Raw genomic sequence first — 17,209 nt, 5'->3', positions numbered from 1 at the left:
CTGGCTATTCGGGGTCTTTTCTGATTCCACACAAATCTTAAAATAATTTGTTCTAACTCTCTGAAGAAAGTCCATGGTATTTTGATAGGGATTGCATTAAACGTGTAAATTACCCTGGGTAGCATTGACATTTTCACAATATTAATTCTGCCAATTCATGAGCATGGAATATTTTTCCATCTCTTTGTGTCTTCCTCAATTTCTTTCAGAAGTGTTCTATCGTTTTTAGGGTATAGATCCTTTACCTCTTTGATTAGGTTTATTCCTAGGTATCTTATGCTTTTGGGTGCAATTGTAAATGGGATTGACTCCTTAATTTCTCTCTCTTCAGTCTCATTGTTAGTGTATAGAAATGCCATTGATTTCTGGGCATTGATTTTGTATCCTGCCATGCTACCAAATTGCTGTATGAGTTCTAGCAATCTTGGGGTGGAGGCTTTTGGGTTTTCTAGGTAGAGTATCATGTCATCGGTGAAGAGGGAGAGTTTGACTTCTTCTTTGCCAATTTGAATGCCTTTAATGTCTTTTTGTTGTCTGATTGCTGAGGCGAGGACTTCCAATACTATGTTGAATAGCAGTGGTGAGAGTGGACATCCCTGTCTTGTTCCTGATCTTAGGGGAAAGGCTCCCAGTGCTTCCCCATTGAGAATGATATTTGCTGTGGGCTTTTCGTAGAGGCTTTTAAGATGTCGAGGTTAGTTCCCTCTATCCCTACACTCTGAAGAGTTTTGATCAGGAATGGATGCTGTATTTTGTCAAATGCTTTCTCTGCATCTAATAAGAGGATCATATGGTTCTTGGTTTTTCTCTTGCTGATATGATGAATCACATTGATTGTTTTACAAGTGTTGAACCAGCCTTGTGTCCCGGGGATAAATCCTACTTGGTCATGGTGAATAATTTTCTTAATGTGTTGTTGGATCCTATTGGCTAGTATCTTGTTGAGAATTTTTGCATCCATGTTCATCAGGGATATTGGTCTGTAATTCTCCTTTTTGGTGGGGTCTTTGTCTGGTTTTGGAATTAAGCTGATGCTGGCCTCATAGAACGAATTTGGAAGTACTCCATCTCTTTCAATCTTTCCAAACAGCTTTAGTAGAATAGGTATGATTTCTTCTTTAAACGTTTGATAGAATTCCCCTGGGAAGCCATCTGGCCCTGGACTCTTGTGTCTTGGGCGGTTTTTGATGACTGCTTCAATTTCCTCCCTGGTTATTGGCCTGTTCAGGTTTTCTATTTCTTCCTGTTCCAGTTTTGGTAGTTTGTGGCTTTCTAGGAATGCGTCCATTTCTTCTAGATTGCCTAATTGATTGGCGTAGAGCTGTTCATAATATGTTTTTAAAATCGTTTGTATTTCCTTGATGTTGGTAGTGATCTCTCCTTTCTCATTCATGATTGTATTAATTTGAGTCTTCTCTCTCTTCTTTTTAATAAGGCTGGCTAATGGTTTATCTATCTTATTAATTCTTTCAAAGAACCAACTCCTGGTTCTGTTGATCTGTTCCACAGTTCTTCTGGTCTCGATTTCATTTAGTTCTGCTCGAATTTTAATTAACTCTCTTCTTCTGCTGGGCGTAGGGTCCATTTGCTGTTTTTTCTCTAGCTCCTTTATGTGCAAGGTTCGCTTTTGTATTTGAGTTCTTTCCAGTTTTTGAACGGATGCTTGTATTGCAATGTATTTCCCCCTCAGGACTGCTTTTGCTGCATCCCAAAGATTTTGAACGGTTGTATCTTTATTGTCATTAGTTTCCATGAATATTTTTAATTCTTCCTTAATTTCCTGGTTGACCCTTTCATCTTTTAGCAGGATGGTCCTTAACCTCCACGTGTTTGAGGTCCTTCCAAACTTCTTGTTGTGATTTAGTTCTAATTTCAAGGCATTATGGTCTGAGAATATGCAGGGGACGATCCCAGTCTTTTGGTATCGGTTCAGACCCGATTTGTGACCCAGTATGTGGCCTATTCTGGAGAAAGTTCCTTGTGCACTTGAGAAGAATGTGTATTCAGTTGAGTTTGGATGTAAAGTTCTGTAGATATGTGTGAAATCCATCTGGTCCAGGGTATCATTTAAAGCTCTTATTTCTTTGGAGATGTTGTGCTTAGAAGACCTATCGAGGGTAGAAAGAGCTAGATTGAAGTCACCAAGTATAAGTGTATTATTATCTAAGTATTTCTTCACTTTGGTTATTAATCGGTTTAAATATTTGGCAGCTCCCACATTCGGGGCATATATGTTGAGGATTGTTAAGTCCTCTTGTTGGATAGATCCTTTGAGTATGATATAGTGTCCCTCTTCATCTCTCACTACAGTCTTCGGGGTAAATTTTAGTTTATCTGATATAAGGATGGCTACCCCTGCTTTCCTTTGAGGACCATTTGAATGGTAAATGGTTCTCCAACCTTTTATTTTCAGGTTGTAGGTGTCCTTCTGTCTAAAATGAGTCTCTTGTAGACAGCAAATAGATGGGTCCTACTTTTTTATCCAGTCTGAAACCATGCGCCTTTTGATGGGGTCATTAAGCCCGTTCACGTTCAGAGTTACTATTGACAGATATGAGTTTAGTGTCATCATGATATCTATTCAGTCCTTGTTTCTGTGGATTGTTCCACTGGACTTCTTCTTAAAGGGGAATTTTAAGAGTCCCCCTTAAAATTTCTTGCAGAGCTGGTTTGGAGGTCACATATTCTTTCAGTTCCTGCCTGTCTTGGAAGCTCTTTATCTCTCCTTCCATTTTGAATGAGAGCCTTGCTGGATAAAGTATTCTTGGTTGCATGTTCTTCTCATTTAGGACCCTGAATATATCCTGCCAGCCCTTTCTGGCCTGCCAGGTCTCTGTGGAGAGGTCTGCTGTTACCCTCATACTCCTCCCCATAAAAGTCAGGGATTTTTTGTCTCTTGCTGCTTTAAGGATCTTCTCTTTATCTTTGTAATTTGCAAGCTTCACTATTAAATGTCGAGGTGTTGAACGGTTTTTATTGATTTTAGGGGGGGATCTCTCTATTTCCTGGATCTGAATGCCTGTTTCCCTACCCAGATTAGGAAAGTTTTCAGCTAGGATTTGTTCAAATACATATTCTGGCCCTCTGGCCCTTTCAGTGCCCTCGGGAACCCCAATTCAACGTAGGTTTTTCTTCCTCAGGCTGTCGTTTATTTCCCTTAATCTGTCTTCATGGTCTTTTAATTGTCTCTTTTTTCCTCAGTTTCCCTCTTTGCCATCAACTTGTCTTCTATGTCACTCACTCGTTCTTCCACCTCGTTAAGCCTCGTCGTTAGGACTTCTAGCTTGGATTGCATCTCATTCAATTGATTTTTAATTTCTGCCTGATTGGATCTAAATTCTGCAGTCATGAAGTCTCTTGAGTCCTTTATGCTTTTTTCTAGAGCCACCAGTAGCTGTATAATAGTGCTTCTGAATTGGCTTTCTGACATTGAATTGTAATCCAGATTTTGTAACTCTGTGGGAGAGAGAACTGTTTCTGATTCTTTCTTTTGAGGTGAGGTTTTCCTTCTAGTCATTTTGCCCAGTGCAGAGTGGCCAAAAACAAGTTGTATTGGGAAAAGGAGAAAAAGAGAGAGAGAGAAGGAAAGAAAAGAGAAAAAGAAAAAAGAAAAAAAGGAAAAAAGAGAAAGAAAAAGAAAGGTGGAAAAAAAGGGGGGGTGGGGGAAGCAATCAGAAATCAGAAAGAAAAAAAAAAACAAACTCGGGGGAGTATCTTCTGATTCTGTACACTTTAAGTCCCTTGACTTCCCCTGGAACTGGTCCGTGTTGCTGGTCTTCTGGGGGAGGGGCCTGCTGTGCTGATTCTCAAGTGTTAGCACTTGGGGGAGCTGCTCTGCCCCCCGCCTGGTGCAGGGCTCAGTGGGGGCTGTTTACCCCGTGAGGCCCCAGGAGGAACAGCCACAGTGGGGCGGCAGCTCTGGGAACCGGGATTCAGCCCCCGCAGTAGCTCCGGGGCTCTCCGTCTGCAGGGCCTGGAGGCTCCGGGGCGGGGCCGCTGATCTGCTCAGCTCTGGGCAGGAGCGTCCTTGCTGTCCTGGGCCCTCTGGGTCTCTGCCTGTCCCGGGGGAGGCCGGATCCTGGGCTGTGTCCCGGCGCCCTGTGCTCCGGGGCCTGCGCTGTTGGATTCGCTCCCGCCCCGCAGCCCCCTCCGCGGAGCCGCCGCCCGAGCCCCTCCGAGCTGCTCCGGGTCCCGCTGTGCGAGCTGCCGTCTTAGGGAGCTCGGGGCGCTCTCCCGGGGCGCAGGTGCCTGTTAGTGTCCCAGGGAGCCCGAGGGCATCCCCGCCCTCCTGGGTCCTGCTCTAACTCCCTGCGAGCCCCTTTCCGCCCGGGAAGGTTGGTGCAGCTCCTGCTCCTCCAGGACGGGGCTCTCCTGCCCAGCTCCTCGCGGGGCCCCTCCCCCTTGGAGGCCTTTTGCTTCTTTATTTCTTTTTCCCCCCGGTCTTCCTACCTTGATAGAAGCGCGAACTCTTCTCACTGTAGCGTTTCAGCTGGTCTCTCTTTAAATCTCAGGCCGAATTCGTCGATTTTCAGGATGATTTGAAGGTTATCTAGGTAATTTGGTGGGGACAGGTGATTTGGGGACCCTACTCTTCCGCCTTCTTGCCCCTCCCCTCCATCAGTTACAATTTTGAAATGAACATTCAGCAACATAAAGATCAAAATTTGACTTTAACTCTTAATGTACTATGATAATTTATTTCCAGCATATATTAAGTGAAGCCTGCAAAATAAATAATCTACAGAATCATTAAAAAAAACTCAGAATTTAGTCTTAGCATTCAAATAAAATTAATAAAATGTACTTAGTTGTCTCCAAAATATCACGTTTCATAAATTGCATAAACACATAACAGCCATGATAAATATAGTTTAAAGGATTAACTACAGAATATTATGTACTACATTGAGATTTTATTTGCCTTGAGATTTATGTATAGACATGTATATGTATAAAGTTTTCCATGACACGGAAGTTCATCGCATACCTGTTTTGTGCTTGATAGGAATAATAGTGTAAAAATCAGTATTAAGTCTTCCTTAAGATTCGGAGTCAATTATGCAAATGTGTATATGCTTGCCACAGACTGTTTTGTTCTATTGTGCATGGTTTGAATTGCATGTGAAGAAGTATTCATCTTGATTTAAATACCTTCAACTGTCTCCAGAATAGTTGAAATACTTAAGAAACGTAATGAGACATAATTGGATAATCACTTAAAATGGAAAGTTCGATAATTTCATATTCACGTACCCAATTTTGACCATTTAAAAAAAAAATCTCTGGGTCCATAATACAAGCCATCATTAACTTTGGAGTAACTCCTAAGCAATGAAAGTATGAAAGAAACCATATATATAATAGGTTGTTTTTAATAATTAGCAATCATTTAAAAATCTTTATAATAGTGAAAAATCTGATGAGAAAAATATAGGGCTTATTGGTTAAAATCCTTAAGGCTAAAAATTGTATTTTATTTACTTTCATATATTTGGAGAGTGTGGTGTTTGTATCTGTTTTTTTTTTTTAAAAAAAGAGCTTTTTTTTTCTTCTTTTAGATCTGCTTGTCTATTTTAGATAGCCAAAGATGATGAAATATGGAGTGTGTGCTAATTAAAAGCTAATTAGGTGATTTTTACTTTTACTAAGTTACTGATCTATGTGGGGTAATTAGAGCAGGGGGAGCAGTGGTGAAACCAGAAAGGTATCTTGATGATTGGTACAAAGACTGTATGTAGCATTGATAGGTTTGATCCTCCACTAGCCATTTCAAATAGTTAAATAACAAGTTTATTAATGTTTACCTGTGAAATACAGCATGGTTTACACAAATACTTCAGGATTTGATTTATGAAGCCATCCCTGAAGGTAAATGATAGTTAAAGGGAACAATGCGGTAGAGACATATCACAGATACAAGTAATTGATGCCAGTTAAATACTGGCACTTGACTTGATTTTCACAGAGATTTCAGCGCTTGGGGGCAAAAGAGTTCAAAGACGTGTAATTAACATGCTACATGAAGGAAAGTGGTATAAACTAAAGAATTATACACATGTACATTGTTTTATTATGCATAGTCTGAACTCAAAATTAAAAGATTGAATAATACAATAAAATTATAATCTGAGAGCACGAACACCCTTTAAAAAGACCAAAAAGAGATAAAGTCTGAAAAAATATATAACAAAAAATCTTTGGTACATAAATGAAGAATGAACTTCAGGATAAAATGATTGGACACACGAAATAGTCTATTTTTTCTTTTATTTCTGTTGACCTATTCAATGGTATATTTATTTCACTGAACTCCTAAAGTAACGTTAGAGTTCCCCTATGAAAAACAGAAATATTTTCTAGTTCCTGGCACAACATCTGGCAGTAGCAGATACCCTGTAAATTTTTGCTATCTAGAAAAACAATTGTATATGAGCTAGACAGATTACCGGGTTTCTTTTGCTAAATCAAACATTTGTTTCTCAAACACATTCCTTTTCCAACCATCTCTCTCTCCATCCTTTCTTTTCTCTCTCTTTCCTTCTTTCCATTAACAAATTTAGGAAGAATTCACTCTGTGCTGAGAAAATGTCTAACTTATCTCACAATGGCAGAGCTGACAAAGTTTTTATCTTACTTATTTCACAGTTTAATGGGGGAAAAAGAATTAAACGTGCAAAATAAATCTCACCTTTGATAAATGTCATGAAGGAAAATATTCTCAAATGTAGAATAATGAATACAGAAATTGATAATTAATAACTTTACTCATGAAAGTAAACTCATGAAAGATGAGCTCACTACATGAAGAAATGGAGATAGAAAGACAGTATAATGGGACTTCTAGATTCTGAATTAAGGAGGAGCTTGGAATGTCCAAAGAAATAAAAGAATGTTAGTGTAGCAGGAGCATAGTACGTAAAAAGGAGAGGGGCTTGAAATGAAGTAAGCTTTGTAGTCCATAACAAGTGTATTGGATTTCATTGTAAATGCCATTGGAAGCCACTGGATGCTTTTAAGCAAAAGTGTGTGGTAATTGCATTTATGTTTTAAGATAAGTGCTTTATGGAGAATGAATTAGTGGGAAGTAAGACTAGAAGTGGAAAGAGCATTTAGGAGGAGACACTTGAAGATTTCCAAGAGAGAAAGATATGATGTCCTAGACCAGGATGGGACCACTGACATGGATTTGCAATCTATTGGAGGCAGAATCAAAAGGACTTAATAACTGATTGAATGTAGAGGGTGAGAGAAAAAGAGACAACAAACATGAGTCCTAGATTAGAGCAATTGATTATATAGCAAAAACATTCACAACTGAGTTGGTCAAGATGAAATTGGGAGACAGGCGCTAGTAAAAGAATCAATAACTCAGGATGCGTGGGTGGCTCAGTAGTTGAATAAATAAATAAATAAATAAATCTTTTAAAAAACATTTTATTTATTTATTTATGAAAAACAGAGAGAGAGAGAGGCAGAGACACAGGCAGAGGGAGAAGCAGGTTCCATGCCGGGCGCCCGACGCGGGACTCGATCCCGGGACTCCAGGATCGCGCCCTGGCCAAAGGCAGGTGCCAAACCGCTGATCCACCCAGGGATCCCCTAAATAAAATATTTTTTAAAAAAGAATCAATAACTGCTTTTGGGATTGAGAATGTATTGTTTTACTTTCTTCTACTCAGAGTATGGATTTGGAGTTATTACTTTAGATAAAAACCAAATTAGAAGTGGGGAAGAAAGATTAAATACTAGACATTCCAGGGATTCATTCAAGCCAATGATCTAGCAACCCAATTGTAGCTAATTGTTCTAGGTTGATATGTGTAAATATATGTATGAATTGACACTGCAAAGACATATGGTAACCATTGAGACCTCTGCATTCTACGGGGTTGAGATTAAATCTATTTTTATACAACAGACTTCAACAGTATTTGGGATTATAAAATGAGTCTACAGTGTGATCAGGGCAGTGACAAATGGAAAGGAGTAGCAATGGCTGGTATTCTTAAATAAACAATTGGGGAAAAATAGGAAAAGTTTATTTTATTGAGCAAAGAATTTCTAACCTTCACATGACCTTTCGCAGTTGAACATAAGCACAAGTAAGAACAATATAGAAGGAGGAATTTACTAGAATAAGTGAAAATTGAAAGAGCTCTATAAACTTCTGTCATTACCATCATCGTCTCTAGAAAACCACATCTCAAAACGAGAGAATCTGATAGAAGAGAAATGAAAATGGACCATTTTTCCTCATTAACTTGCAAGGAAGTTTCTATACATTTGTATCTTCCTTTTTTGGCAAGGTTGAAAACATCGGCAATCAAAAATTTCCTGTCATTCCTCAAATCTGTTTGTGAAGGTGGGACAGCTGATTGCCTTGCAGTTGTGTTTGTAGCATGTCGTCCCTGATGCCTCATTTCATTTATTTAATAGCATAATTATATCATAACTTATATCTATCTGCACTATCATAAACTGACGTGTATTCTCACACATTCTATCTGAAATTTTGCCCATAAGAATTGTTTGCATTTACTTCAGACCATCCCACTCCATTTTTGTCCAGCATATCCCTAGTTATAATCTTGAGAACAGCATATCAGATTAGTCATGATTAATAAATACAGAAAAACTTGGAATTTAATCAAATGGCTTCTCATTCAAAGATCTCCTTTTTTTTACCCATAATAACCATAATTTATGTCTGCAACAGAAGAATATGGTAATATTAAAACCCTAATTATCTCAGAATTCATTATACGCATATGATACCCTACTTGCAATCGTGTGAACGCTATACACATTGAATAAAAACCATACTTCAGATTTTGAATTTGAATCTTTCCCCAGGCTGATAGTATGTAGCACAGTCCTCTCCCCCAATGCCAGGGAGTAGCAGTGAGCCACAGCTCCTGGCCCGTAATGCCATCACAAGAGTAAACAACTGACACACTGACAACCATTCTTATGCCGCATGGCCAATCTCTTTCACTTTCAGTACAGTATTCAATAAATTACATGAGACAATCAACATTATTAAAGGATTTTATCCAACTATAGACTAACGTAAGTGGTCTGGGCACATTTAAGTTGGGCTAAAACTAAGCTATAGTGGTCAGTAGGTTAGGTGTACAAGTGCGTTTCAACTTACGACATTTTTAATTTATGATGGGTTAATCAGGATATAACCCCATCATAAATCAAGGAAGTCTGTCTCGAAATTTTGATTTCAGAGTCAAATAAATAAGCTAAGCATGCTTATTTGAAATGTATTGTTACTTGTTATAATCATTCACTGATTAGTGAGTTTATTTCAATGTATAATTATTACAAAATTCAAATATACTATATTTAATAGAATGCATTCCAGAATATGAATTCATTTCAACTACGTCATCTTATTCCAATCTGGTGGGCTACAAAGAAAGATAATGTCATTATGAATACCTTGTTATCTCAAAATAAACTTAAGAGTAAGAGGTGCTTTATTTCTTTTGCTGTATTCAAAGAGGTCAATCTATTTTTAAGTTAAATCAATAAGTCTCCATTGTGTGCTTAGAGTAAGACCACGAGCATTTAGCTCATAAGTAAAGTGTTAAAAGAAACCACAATGTTATCATTAAGAATTTGACTTAGAAATTCTTCTGGTTTCCTAACATTCTTGCTAAGTACTCTGGAACGGACAATAATCTGCACTATTGTAAAATGAATGGAACAAGTTGGAGGATGGTGAAAGTCTGAGGAGACTGAGGAAAACCTATTATTATTCCAAAATATATAGCAACTTTAAAAGATACGGTAATTATTATTCTGTTGATACTTCTATTGTGCTGGATATTTATACTTATAGGAGATAATTGTGTGTGTGTGTGTGTGTGTGTGTGTGAGAGAGAGAGAAAGGGGGGGGAGAGAAATTACGAATGCTCTAAATATTTTGAAGCAGCATAAATGAGATCCACCTTCCCGTTACCCTTTCTGCCAACTTGAAAACGCCATTTCATAATATCTGAATCAATGAAGAAATCACAAGCTAGGAGCATCTATAATTTAGGGGCAATGCTAATTTTCTTTTTTGAGTGTAGATCTTTAAAATGAGCTTTTTTGCCCCTGCTCTAAAATCTGTAAAATGCATTTACCTAAGGTAGACTATCCCTGAAAGTATTATATGAAAATTTTTAGCTAAGGGGGGCTTTTTATTTTGATAAGTCTCTGAAGCCAAGAAGTTGAGTTTCCTCTGTTATAAGTGATAACATTTATAATCAACTAATACCTAATTCAAACAAAAATCTTTGTGAAGTTTGTTTCTAACCTGAAGAGGTTCTAACGTGTCTCTCTTTTTTTTTTTAATTTTTATTTATTTATGATAGTCACACAGAGACAGAGGGAGAGGCAGAGACACAAGCAGGCTCCATGCACCGGGAGCCCGACGTGGGACTCAATCCCCAGTCTCCAGGATCGCGCGCTGGGCCAAAGGCAGGCGCTAAACCGCTGCGCCACCCAGGGATCCCTCTAATCTGTCTCTTATTAATAGCATTGGGTTCCTGTGTTCATAGGATCTGTATGACTACCCAGATAGAAGTCTGTGATAGAGATGGGTTTCCTACGGCATCATAATTTTACAGTAAGTCTGTAACAGAGTAAACATGTTTATCCTTGTGAATATTGATTTTTTTCACATCATAGATTATTTTCAAAATTGATAATTATAACAGCATGTTTTATTATATTTAAGTATGCGTTTATCTATTAACTGAATCATTAAAGTAAGATTCTTTACTTCAAATTATTCTAAAATAGAATTTTATTCATGAATTTTCATAGTTCCTTAAAGATATCATTAAGTAAGGAAGTCAATTATTCTTCTAATGTAAATTTCAAGCATGACAGGTAAAATGTTCTAGAAAAAGCTTGCCATGCAAAATTGTTTTGAATACTATGGCTAGAGCATTTGCCCACGCATGAAATAGAGATATAACTTCAATACTTTCAGGTCAAATCACAGCATCAGGAAAAGGTTGAATATAAATTAAGGATAAAATCCAATATATTTGGGTGGGACTACATTTTCTTCTTGAGAAATCATAGAAGGACACATTAATTATACTTGGTATGAAATTTCTCAAGTAAAACAGAAAATCCTGACTTTGCTAAGGACACACATAACCAAAGCACTGGCTTATTCTATGTTTTATTTTAAACTTTTGGAAATAATTTTGATTAAGGGATTAAATGGCATTGTGCCTATTCTGAAGGATATATGACAGAGAAAGGATTTTATGAGGGACCAGGCATGTAAGAATATTCATTCTTCAAAAAAACAAACAAAAAAAGCAAAACAAAACAAAACAAAACAAAGATTCATTCTTTAACATGTTCAATGCAGACTTCTTGAGGGTAAAGTGTGCACCACCCAGTGCCAGTCACTGGGCTACTGACCAAATAAGAGCTCATTTTGGAACTCCCCAATTAGTGAAAGGGAAGGACATGTGGATACGTAAATTAGCCTGACAACACTAAGATTTGTTGAGCATGCATGATGTACCAGGAAATGTGCTAAATCCTTTACAATGATTATTTATTTTAATCCTTATAGTATCCCCGAGAGAGGGACTGTTGCTTATTGCAGTAAAATTGAGATTAAGATATGAAACTCGCTCAAGGTTTCACAGCCAGAGAGGTGTACCAGAGATGATAGATCGTATTAGAAGGATATGAAACAAATGTTATAGGAGAGGCCAGGGTAATAATAAGTGCCTGTGGGAGTCAATGAAAGTGTCCTACCTCACAGATAGAAAATTTGAACTAGATCTTAAAGAGAGAATACGAGGTTTGCTAGTAGTGAAGGCAGATAAGGGGAATGTTTCCATCTAGTAAGATTTTCTAGAAGTATAGCCTTCTGGTCTTCATTTTATCATTTATAAATATGTGATAGTGGAATAATCTGATTTCTAAGTTTTTTTGAGTTCTGGAATTTTAGGATGATGTTTTGTTTACTCTACATAAAAATAAAAGAGACTTCTGAGTAAATGCTGAAACATCTGAGACTTTTGACAATATATCACTGACCCTCCAGAAAGAAGAAAGATTTCTTTTATCCTGCACATGGATAAAACATCATCTGTTTTCTTCAAAGATAGCTAGTTACATGTGGAACTTCTCCTCCCTTAAAAGAGATGGGAGAAAGTACGATATGACATATGGGGGGACAGCCTAGCCAGTCTGTAGTAGCTGATAATTAGGGTTCTGTATTCCATAAACCCAACTGCTTCTGGTTAGGGCTCTCTTATCTTTTTTTCTAGTTACTTTAGGAAAACTTAATGTTTTAGACCTCAAAGGATTTCCTTTTGTTGTATGAGAAAAGCCAGGATATTCCTGGCCCCTAGAGAGGTGTTGCACAGTGCTGGGGGGTGACAGCCACTTAAACTCCCAGGAAAAGCCAATGGAGATGGGAAGATAGCAAAGGAAACACATACAAAATGGCCTTGATTGTACATAGTTTCTGAGAAGGGGAAACTGGACAGTCAAAATGTAATACTTCTTTTTTTCATAGTCAGCATCAGTGACTTTAACTGAAACAAAAATGATTTTAAAATATTGCTAGCCAAGTGTGTTTCACTCATTCATTTGAAGCCCTATGATCTTCCTAGAGAAAATAATCATGTAACTGAAGACACACACAATATTCTGATATAATTTTTAAAAGTTATCCTATGGAACTATACTCAACATACCCATGTGTTTTCATACACCAATAATTGAATTTGTGGTTTGAAATGACAAACCACATGTCATGCTGTCTTACTTCTACTATATGAAGCAGTTTATTTCATCTATAAAAAACAAGCAGTGAGAAATATTCAGGAAACTCTTTTACAAATTTAAAGAAATAAAAATATTTATTATATTGTCACATTGTCATTTAAATGCTCAAATTTTCAGAGAAGAGTGACAAAATTGTCTTCTTACCCATAAACCCTGTCCTTTATGATTTCTGTACTATATTACGATATTTTTCTTCTAAAATTAGGATATAGGAGGGAAAGAAAAGATGAATAAGCAATACATTTATTAGTATTTAGTAACATGTAATACAAGGAATCCAGAATGACGATCAAAAATCACAAAAGGAAGAGTCAGCCACAGGTTTCTGGTGAGTTATTCAAGTGAGTGCAGTGCTCCCACAATCATCTCCGTCCAGGTTGAACTGTTGCGAAGGGCAATTAATTCCATTTCCCACTTTTAGTTTTTCTTATGTTAAATTTAGAAGGCAGCCTGCCAGCTATGATTAAGATTTTCTCAGAAAATAGTTTCTAGAACCTAATACAAGACTGTTAAACCACTGCGTAAGCATAATGGTTTAGATCAGTTGTATGCAACTTCCATGTGCACATTTCCCAAAGCAAGCTTATGAAAGCACACATTTCCAGGTACCCATACCATCCAAGGTGTCTGATTTGGTAAGATCTAGAGTAAAACCTCGGAAGTGAAATTTTCATCAAGCGTCCCAAGAGGATTCTGACACAGATTTGTGTTTAGAATACCGTTTGGGAAATTGTTTTGGAGCAGAATGAAGAACAAAGTATATTTTTATATGTAAGCACAATGGGAAGGAAACAAGGAATTTAAAACGTGAAGGAGGAAAAGGGGACTCTCGTATTGTACATAGTTAAAAGTCTGTGATTCTCAGATAATCATAACTTTTCCATATGTTACCAGCATGATAGCCTCCAAAGCTTATGCTGTCTTCACTATACCAAATGAAGCTTAAGGAGTGAGTGAGACGGGGAAAAAAGAAATTATTTAAGCAATAGCTCAGGGAGAAGCTAACGAGTTTTTGTTAGCTTCCAAAAAGGCAAGTGCCCATAGTATGGTCAGGAATAAGAAACGGGGGGTGGGGGGGGCGAAAATAGACAAGAAAAAAGCAAAAGAATGTAATTGTTCGTGTGACCCATTGTGTGCATGTGTACACACACGTACCACAACATGCCACCTACCACAACATACCACTTACCACAGCACACTACAACCCTTCACCACCTGGAAGCTGATGGCTACAGTACAGTCATTATGTGCATTATGTCATGCTCCCAGAGGTTTTCCTAAATCCAGTGTTATGTACTTTCTCTTTAACACTTTGCACACATAATGCCAACAAATCCAGCTCCTTAGGAAGTGCTCACCTTGATATTCTGAATATTTTATACAAAAAATACTTTTATTTATTTTTTTAAGACACTTTTATTTTGACCAAAGTTTCCATTTATATTCACATGGTGAATTACATGTTGAGCTACTTAGCCAATGATCATGAGTCAATTATGGTTTATGGAAATTCACTTGGAATTGTCTATCTGAGAATTATGAAACTTTAAAAATTGTCACTTCCAATTGCCTGAATTTAGAATGGGGAAAACTGAGGCTTCTGCTGTTCTACTTCTCTTCTATTCTTCTTTTGAACTTGTAAACCTCTTCTTTGTAGAAATTTATTAACAAGTACCGTTATATAATGCTTTCTCCAATAAATGAGAAATACACACACATACACTCACACACACCTTTTCATTTCTATTATCCATGGCAAAATTTTATCTTGGGTAGTATACTTACTTCCTGGTATCCTCTTTCCCCACATCCTCCTCTCTGCACTCTTATCTAGTAGTAGGTGTTAGAATATTGCTACTTGATGATTAATATTTTCAATGAAAGAGATTAAAGTTGGAAATCTTGCAGAGCTTTTGTATTTATATTTCTATTCTGAGATTTTGGAAATAGACACAAATTCTCAAGTTTCATTTGAAAAACGTTTTAATCATGGAATAAAGACAAGTGTATCTGAGATTATGGTCTTACTATTCAGTAATAAGAATACTCTTAACTATCTGATGGATGAAAACTAGTATTCTAACTCAACATATTTATAGTACAGAGTTTTACTTATTTCTTTACTGATCGCTATGCCAAATCCTGAACTCTGTTCCAGTTGTTTTACTGTGTAATGACTCTTAACCTTTCTACTAATTGGACTGGCTCATATGCTTTTTAGCCTGTCTTCCCTCAGATCCTCATAGCACACTTTTGGAAGCCTGACACTAACAGAGGTCATGTAAAATATGTTAGGTAACTGGTGGTGATATAATCCTGCATAGCCAAACTGAACAATACGTAGAAAAAATGGAATTTAACTTCAATTACCATTTATGAAAATCTGGTTCATTGATGTTTACTTATAAAATACCTCCTCCAAATCCTTTAGTCTGAATATGGACAATCACCTTTTTACACCTTTAAATAGATTCTTCCTATCTGGATAGCTCACACCTGATTCTGATTAAATAAATTATCCATCTGTGAATTCTACAGGTGTAACTTTTAATACTTACCCTTTATTATTTAATACTTACCCTATATTATTTCCAGCAGTCTCCTCCCTGCTCCCAACGTGTCAGAAACAAGTAATTTAGTTGCTATGACTTTTCCATTTGTCTAAAGGCAAACCTATCAACCCCTATAAACATGTGTGTTTTATCTTGCTCCCTGTTTGGTATACCATGGATATGTGGGAGAATCAAGATTAGACTTTTGTTGATCTGACTTCTTGATAATAAGGTGTTAGGAAAGCAATAAATGTATTGGAAAAAGAACTTTAAATCATATTTAAGCTTACTAAAGCCTTTCAATAGAACATATTTAATTCTGGTAGTAATAAACTGGATGGGATTTCATTGTAAAGCAGAGCAGAATTCAGCATATACTGTGTCAGCTTTACATGACAGATTATTAATAAACTGCCACTGTTACCACTCGATGCCAGTCTTTGGTGTTGGCATTTTTTTAAACTTGAAACTCAAATGTATTTTTTTAATCTTATTAAAAGATTAGATGTATTTTTTAATCTTATTTTTAAAAGATGTATTTTTTAATCTTATTTTATGAACCAGTTTCTTCTTTTCAATACATTTTTTTCTCTTCTCTGTAGAATTATTGTGTGATTCAATTAATGGTTCCAATTTCATTATACTTATATGTTCTAAAAAACCCTAAGGCATTGTATAACTTCACATAGATCAACTTTAGTTATTTGTTTGTTTGTTTGTTTGTTTTCATTTGATGAAGGTGAAGACAAGGCAGAGTAAGAATTAAGAAAGAGGATGTACTTTCAACTTGGTACCTAACAAAAATGAGCCATTTGGTAGAATTCATTTTCTCAACTAACTTTCCCCAGTATGTTTGCCTTTTTCTCTCTTTTCTTCTCCTATCCCTGTTCTAGATACACTTTTTTAAAAGATTTTATTCATTTATTCATGAGAGACACAAGAGAGAGAGAGAGAGGCAGAGACACAGGCAGAGGGAGAAGCAGGCTCCATGCAGGGAGCCCAACTTGGGACTCTATCCCGGGTCTCCAGGATCACGCCCTGGGCTGAAGGCGGCACTAAACCACTGAACCACCCAGGGACCCCCGATACACATTTTATATTGTCCATTAATTCAACAAAACACTTAAATATTTGTATGAAATAGTCATTTTGCTAGTGTTGGAAAAATAATAAGTAGTGGGCAAAGCCTACAGGAAATAGACAGTTCAAGAGAGCTTATAGGGTCTAAGGTTATCCTTTAGATACAAAAGGGCCATTTTGTATCTAAAAATTTTTTATGCTTTACAACTCCTTGTCACTCCATCAAAACTTTAGCTATCTATCAGAGAGAAGTTAAGAGTTACTTTAAAATAAGTTGCAATCAGTGGGTTAAAGGACATAGCATCTGATGATGGGGTAAAAAGTGTGTATAATGTCATAGAGAGTGCAAAATGAATAGCAAAACATGCAGGTGATGCGCTGAGTTTTATCTAAGTAGTATATATTATCCTCATTGTCTTAATTGGACGGGTAATGTCAAACCTTTGGACAAAGCTGAAAAAGATTCATACCTAGTAAGGTATGCACTGGTATTTACTGGAAATAAAAGAAATAGAGACTAGAAGAACAATAAAAAATGATCAATCAATGAAACTAAGAGCTGGTTTTTCAAAAAGATAAAACAGGCGTGTCTGGCTGGCTCCATCAGTAAAGCATATGACTATTAATCTTGGGGTCATGAGTTTGAGTCCCACATTGGACATACATATTACATACATAAATAAACATATATATATCAGGGCACCTGGGTAGTATAGTCAGTTAAGCCTTTGACTCTTGGTTTCAGCTCAGGT

The 17,209-nt window shown here is 36.9% G+C and overlaps 1 protein-coding gene and 1 pseudogene across 1 annotated transcript in view; both read left to right on the top strand.

Annotated features, from left to right (window-relative positions):
- Positions 1-17,209, top strand: part of LOC140597368 (piwi-like protein 1) — a 96,577-nt gene that overhangs the window by 38,949 nt on the left and 40,419 nt on the right. The window lies entirely within an intron of this gene.
- Positions 1-17,209, top strand: part of LOC140597363 (FAS-associated factor 2 pseudogene) — a 68,229-nt pseudogene that overhangs the window by 38,599 nt on the left and 12,421 nt on the right.

Source organism: Vulpes vulpes, unplaced genomic scaffold (assembly GCF_048418805.1).
Source record: "Vulpes vulpes isolate BD-2025 unplaced genomic scaffold, VulVul3 u000000698, whole genome shotgun sequence".
NCBI lineage: Eukaryota > Metazoa > Chordata > Mammalia > Carnivora > Canidae > Vulpes > Vulpes vulpes.
Note: the sequence above shows the minus strand (reverse complement) of the source record. Positions and strands in the feature narration are given on the sequence as shown.